Source organism: Sinohyriopsis cumingii, chromosome 14 (assembly GCF_028554795.1).
Source record: "Sinohyriopsis cumingii isolate HCF-2022 chromosome 14, ASM2855479v2, whole genome shotgun sequence".
Taxonomy (NCBI): domain Eukaryota; kingdom Metazoa; phylum Mollusca; class Bivalvia; order Unionida; family Unionidae; genus Sinohyriopsis; species Sinohyriopsis cumingii.
In genome coordinates this window covers 110,387,716-110,395,062 of record NC_142974.1, presented here as the reverse complement: position 1 = coordinate 110,395,062, position 7,347 = coordinate 110,387,716, and the positions used below count along the sequence as shown (strand labels likewise).

General features: G+C 34.0%; 1 long non-coding RNA gene across 1 annotated transcript; it reads left to right on the top strand.

Moving 5' to 3' along the window:
• Nucleotides 1-705: 705 nt before the first annotated feature.
• On the top strand, nucleotides 706-1,676 carry LOC149784595 (uncharacterized). Its single transcript, XR_016414170.1, has 2 exons — nucleotides 706-1,024; nucleotides 1,525-1,676. It is a non-coding gene; the product is annotated as an uncharacterized LOC149784595 (long non-coding RNA).
• The last annotated feature ends 5,671 nt before the right edge of the window (nucleotides 1,677-7,347 follow it).

Below are 7,347 nucleotides of genomic sequence, written 5' to 3'. Positions count from 1 at the left end.
GTTATCGAATAATGAAACAAATACTACAGGTGTTGACTTTTATATAATCTCTTATTTCATTTACAGCTCTCTTAATACGAGTAAGTCAATTATACACTGTATTCATGAATTTAGTTCTCATCTAAGGTAGTAGAACTGTTTTATGTTTGACAAAATGTTGGGTAATATGTGGCAGTACAATAAAAACACATTTTGTAGCATTTAAAAATGCTTATGTTCAATGCACGTAAAACTCATTGGTCTGTTGTCACTTCAGTTGATAATCGTCTTGTCATCTTGTAGACATTTTGAATGTTAGTGTTCAATGCTAAGGTCATATACATTGAGTCAACATCAAAATTTGTTTGGAAAATGGAAGATTATGACATGAAAGCACAAGCTCTTGTAGCTTAGATACTGTTATTTCAGAACATTGTGAGATGTTAAATAATTAAATTATAAGTCATAAAACATAATACTTATTTGTGCAAATAAACAATGAATTGTTTTTCATTGATGTGTCGACTGTTAATCATTCCATTGGTTTTTTTTTATTTTCCTTTCTTATGTATACCATTGTCTTCTGTTAAGTCAGACGCCTCAACCATCTACATTGAATGCAGACTTTACAGACACCAGCTGTGAAACAATATATCCAGGGAATAAAAAAATAAATGAATATAGGGAAAAGTTATATTTATTTTCAAATAAACTGTACAAAAACCATGTATTTCATTCCATAAATATTTTTCATTGTTAAACCCATGTTCACTGTACAGACCTTTATAAGGCGTTTATAATAATGATCTTGGTCTTTCAAAACTAATTTCATCACAAATCTCTTACAGATTTCAAGTTCAATTTACTTATGAAACTGGACACAAATATTGAGAATTTGTTGGAACAGCTGGCCCTCCTAGTTCATACACAAGGCCCAGACACATAATATAGAGAAGAAATTCTTGCAATGCCATGTGATTCAGTGGAGGAACTAGAGGGCCTTTGCCAGAGGTTGGAGGAGAATCCCAAACTCTCCAAGAAGATGGTGAATTGGGGCCTTATTTTCTATATAAAAAAACTGTTATAACCTTTATTTGCTGTTGTGAACCTCAATATGCATTATGTAAGTTCTGCGACGCCTGTATAATTATTTTTGGGGGTGGGATGAACATGTAGTGGTCAGCTGTTTTGTCTTACGGATGTAGGCCAAAACATGTTTAGAGATGAACATGTAACAGGTATTTTGCTACATATACACTATTACATATTATGTGGCTACTTTAATTCAATCCTTGAGTGACTGTCTTTTATGACGTTAATAGATTCACGGTGGTTAATTTGGTTTATAATTGCTGTTAGTAGACTGTGTTGCATAGTTAATGTTATCAAATTTTTTTCAAGTTAGAGAAAATAAATTTGCTTGCAAAACCATGGCAAAAAATATCTATATACAAGCATGTTTTGTCACATCGATCATGAAATACTACTACTACTAATAATATCAAAATCAAAAAATAGTAATATTATTATTATTATTATTTTCAGATATGCTACTTGAGCTCCCTTGACAGGTTTCCAACTGGGGATAGTGTCTGCAAGATGATGAAAAAGCTTGGAACAAAAAGACTGGCCAGAGTATAGTCCAAAGGGACGTAAAGGGAAAAAAGCATTTCAAGAGCTTGTGATATGTCAGGTTTTGATAAGTAAGTACGGCTTGATTTAAATTGTGTTTTTCATGTGACTTGCCAAAGATTTTTAAATGAATTGATAAAGTAACTTGAGACCACATTTCAAAGTACATGTTTTAAAAATATTCCATTGATTATTGCTGGCATTTAGAAAAATGCAATGCATCCTTTGATGTGAAACTTATTTTAAAACATTGTACTACTCTTGCAGAAGCCTGCTTGAAAAATAATGACAAAGCAAAGACAAATGGAATGGAATAGGCCATAACAGAGACCCTCAAATATGCACCCAACCAACGCAGAATGATTAAAAAACAAGGTAATCCGAATGACTCTTATTTCATTAATATTGGATTCAATTTCGTCTTTTAAAGCATAGTATTTGCAAAGCGGATGCATTTCTAAACTGATAACAAAATCAGCTTATCCTATTGCCCAGGACTGTCAGAGCTAGAGTACAGCTAACTACAATATACATACATCTTGTCTGATCGGACAAGTGCCTCCATTTGGAATTTTTATTCACATGAAATATTTGGACTAAATAAATTCATCTTTGCGCAAATTGATTGCACCATCCACTTGCCAGAAATGACAAGTAAGTGCAACGTTATCTTGTATCTCGGCTTAACGATATTAAGGGAAGCACAAGTGCAGTGAAAAAAATTTCATACATTTTTATAATGCTGATTAACATGACTTCTGCATATGTAAGTAGTGCTGAGATGATATGACTTTATTTAAGCATTACAATTTTGTTTTAATTTGCAGGTGCCTGAGCAGAAGAAGTAATAGATAAACTTTACAGTGGAGTTGGAGACTGACTCTGATTCATAATCTTAATTAAATCTAGGAAATAAACATTAAAGTGATATTAAAATATCTGTTGTATTGTTTCCTTCTTTCATTTTTCTCTTAAAAACAAATGCCTGAACCTTTAGTCTGTAAATTCAATGGATTCCTTATCAGCCCATCTACTGTTACCTTACGCCATGCTACTTTAAAGAAAAATAAATTATCCCTCTTAGTGTAGGTCCCCCCAACCCTCCACCCTACTTTGTCAACTTACCTGCCACATTTAAATCTAATGGAAGGCCCTGCTGTAAAGCGTGTTAGTAAAACTACCCAACAAGAGGATTTCATACATTTGCAACTCCTAGATGGATGGTAATGTTCTCATTTTTGTAATGTAGATTTGGACATTCTATCCACCAGTATGGAATATGTGTTTCAGAAACACAAGCAGCTTTCATCAGATTTGCATATAGGTTTTATATGTTGTGAGTATGTTGTAGGAAGTTTTTTTTAATAACATTATACAGCATTCCAGCAAGTTCACCAAATCACATTGCCACAACGTTATTGACGTTGCCACAATCTTATGGCAATGTTATTTCAACATGTAACTGTTAGCTCTGTTACACCTCTCCACGACGATGACACTGACAGCCTGGAAGAGGACCCCTCCTACAGACTATTATGAAAGCAAGTTCAATTACAAATTTTACTAAATCTCTCTAGATCTTCATTGCTTTCATGGCCATATATATGGAAATGGAGGAAAATGAGGGAAGATCATATGATATGATGCCAGTGGAAATGGCAGAAAAGTGTCTGTATTGTTCACCAACTACACCTTGTTCTTACAAAATGTGGCTGTTAGACATTCGCATGATGATGTCACTGACAGCCATCAGTGAGGAATGCCCCAACAAGCATAATACAAATTGCTTCCATTGTAATTGTTACAATTCCATTCTGACCGCTCTGTCCTAGTGGTTAGAGCGTCCGCCTCAGAAGCGGGAGGTCATGGGTTCAAACCCCGGCCAAGTCATACCAAAGACTTACAAAAATGGTATTAACAGCTGCCTCGCTAGACGCTCAGTATTAAGAGGTTAGTGTTAGGACTGATCGGCCTGGTGTCAGGATAATGTAACTGGGTGCAACATCATACTACATGTTTGAAAAAATAAATCCAATGGAAAGGTCATAGTCTGAAAATCTTCATTAAATTAAGTTAATATAAGGGAAAAAACTTTAAGAGTTCATAAATAGTTTTCAGTGCTGAATAAAGATATTACATAACACTTTCTGCTGTGATTTTAATAGTTTCTGGCAGCATGAAAAAATTTCTAGAACTATAATGTATAAATGTTCTCAAAAGATTATGTTAATATGGGGGAAAAATCTCTTATGAAATAAACCGACAAGATCTTGTATGAATTCATGTTATCTTTAAATATCATATTTGTGTGAAAATGTCTGGAAGAAAAAACAAGATGGTGGAACTCACACATACAATGTGTTTGCCACAGTGGCCATATTAAGAAACTTTGTATCGCTACTTCTGAATGGATAATTGTGTCAGCGTGTCAACATGTGTACAAAATTCTTATGTTGATGTCTAGCAGGTCCTGAATGAGAATTATGGTGCTGTACAGACATCCTATAAGGCCACCAATGTGGCCATCCTGAAAATCTTGTTATCACTACTTCTCCTGAATGAATCGTCATATCAGTGAAAGACTTCTTATGTATAGTTGGACGTAAATGAAAATAGTGCCAATCTAACCTCCAATATGGCTGTTTTAATGGGCATATGGAAAACCCTTTCCTTGCTACTTCTCCTAGATGGCTGGTCATTTTGACATTGTGCTTTAACTAGATGACCTATTTGATGTCTAGTTGGCCGTAAATGGAACTATGCATATGGTTTTGATGTCTAGTTGGTACTAAATTTTGGTTTTTGCTCATAGACTTTTAATGGTATTATAGTTGGTTCCTTAATGAAACTGCTGTACAAAATTAAAAAGCCTTTTCGCTTTCTACCAAGTTTGGATACAATTATCCTCACCAGCTAGGATTTCTTGATCCTCTTTTTTATACATCAACCCTTGTCATATGTAGTTAGCTAAAACAGTAGTTTGAACAATTAATTGCCCTCTTGCAAATAAAATTCCAATTGCATGCTTTTACCAATGTGAGAGCTCCTTATATAAGTAGCTAAGTATTCAGTAACTGAATTTCCACATCCACATGCATCAACTTAGAATTAAAAGTTGCAAAACCTATACCAATTGGAAAATCTTGAGACATGTGTCACTTTGCATGGTGGGTGTTATGTTTTAAATACAACAAGGATTTTGAATTAGGGTTAATTTCTTTAATCTGTATTCAATCATGGGGCCCTGGGTTATAGAATGGTCTAGGCACACACATCACTCAAACTAATCAACTCTCTCTAGTCCAACCAATGTGTATATATGAGAAAGCTTGCAGCAGCGTTATGTGTGTTGATTTCCTCCAATAAATATGCTGGCTGCCATGTAAAGCCTACGATGTCCTGAAAAATGGTTTTAAGCTCCATACAAGCAAGCTAAACAATCAATGATGTAATGGAACAGTAGACACAATTTTAGCTAAATATGCCAAGAATTGATTTAGAGACTTGGTTAGTGATGATGCCTTAAAATTGGCAAGAGATTAAAAAGATAAAAGAAATGACCTTTCATGGCACTGTAATATAATAAATGAGGAAAAACAAAAGTTTATTGCATTTGAATCTTTTGTTTTTTCACAGTTTCAATTTAATTTAAGTCATAAGGTCCCTTATTTTGCTTTACCAAACATATAGCAAGTTATTACCTCAAGCCCTAGCACAGATAATGCCTCACAAGTAAGCAGTCATTTATGCAGTCTCAGGTCTGAGTATATGTCTAGCAATACTTATGTCCAGTTTGTTTATAAAATTCTTTCTCACATGGTACAGTTGTCAGAGAGACACGATAAATTCAACAAGTGTGGTAATGAAGGGGCAGGCATTCTTTATTTATGCACATATCCCTAAGGGACATTGCTATGTTTGAATCAACCTGAACTAAAGAATGGAGCATCAGCTGCATCAATTAAGATATTGTGGCCCACACAAAATACTGCAAGGACTGTGATCTATTTATGAGTGCAGTGAGCATGAATTACTGTAGCAGGCTGGAGGAAGTAATCCGAATTTATTAATATCTTGAAGCTAAATATAGTAAAGTTTTCATCTATAATCTGTGGAATCGTTTTTGCACACAGTTTGCAGGATTTGTCTTTGGGTCATCGTTTTTCTTTTTCTTCATCTTTCTAGCTTATGGCATCTTGATAAGTCTTATGGTGCCGTGCAACTGCACTTGATGATTACCACAGGCAGTGACATTGTATCAAATCTTCTGGGATCAGATGATTCAATGTAAATTCCACATAACCTATCACCATCCGACTTAGTAAGTTATTTTGCCTAAATAATAATAAAAACAATCTGGTCTGATGTATTGATAGCGTTCTGAATGACCATAATATATTCTCTGTATCTACCCTAGAAAATCCTGAGTGGATCGCTGTTTGGTTTTAATAAACCAAAGTAATCCAATGAAAGGCACTTTACAGACACAAGTGTCTGTTTCCTGTATGCAGTGATTAAATGACAGTATTATATCTTTATTTTTTAAAACTGATGATACATATGATCACCTTCAATATGCAATATTAGTTATATTAATTAACGAGTGGGCAATATTTGAATTTCAAAGATAAAATGTATCCAATGATCACTTTAGTAGGATGATTTGTCTTTTCTGTTAGAATAAATATTGTTAACTAAACTATTTTCGCATGTTATGACATAAGAATGATTCAAATTTTTCATTAATTTATATTGAAAATAATTTTCCACTAAAATATATGGAGATAACATTTATATATCTGTGAAATATAACTGTATGCTATTTTATAAAGATCGCACTTTACAAGCAGGTGCAGAAATCCATACAATAATACAATACATTTCGCTCGTAACTAAATGCCAACATTTATCAGCACAAAGTACATATTGCTCGTAACTAAAAAATCATCAATTATCAGCACAAAATACATTTCGCTTGTATCTAAATGTCATCAATTTAGATTTGGAGGAAAGCTGCAGGACATGCAAATTATTAATATATCAATATTGGATGCGTTGAATAGCTCTCATAAGACATGAGCAGCTATTGGCCTACATACGGCCAACTTCTAAGTCAAATTTGTTTGAAACGAAAACGGCAATACATTCTCTTTCATACGTCACAGGTAACGTCGGTAATGCACGTCCATTTCACATTTGCACTGGACCTCACCGAACCAGTGTTACGATTATAATGATATTTTCACTTATTACTCTTCGGTTGGTTTAAGTGCGATTTCTATTTCATACACGCGCAGGTCCAGGTTTGATTGCAAGTGAACAGAGGCCATTGTTATTAGGATAGGACTAACACAACGCTCAAAGTTCCACTTTCCTTTCTCTTGGTTTAACAAATTCTTACGCCATTGTCTTCGCAAACATTTGTACTTCAATGTCTCTGGCATTTCATAGTTGACAGTATCTATGCATTAGGAAGATAAATTCAATATCGGTTCACTAGTAATATCCAGAAGAATGAGAATTTATTTCGCCACACGTGGCTGAAGCAAAAATAATTACAGCAGTCAGCCATACAACTATTCTGCTGATGTTACACAAGTAAAACAGATAAAAACACAAAAAACAGTAAACTAATATATAAAAAGAAAAATAAAGAAAACAAGAACTGCATGGTAATATTAGTGCTATAATTACTTAACAAGACTGGTCGTAAATGTAAATAACGTAGAATTTTAT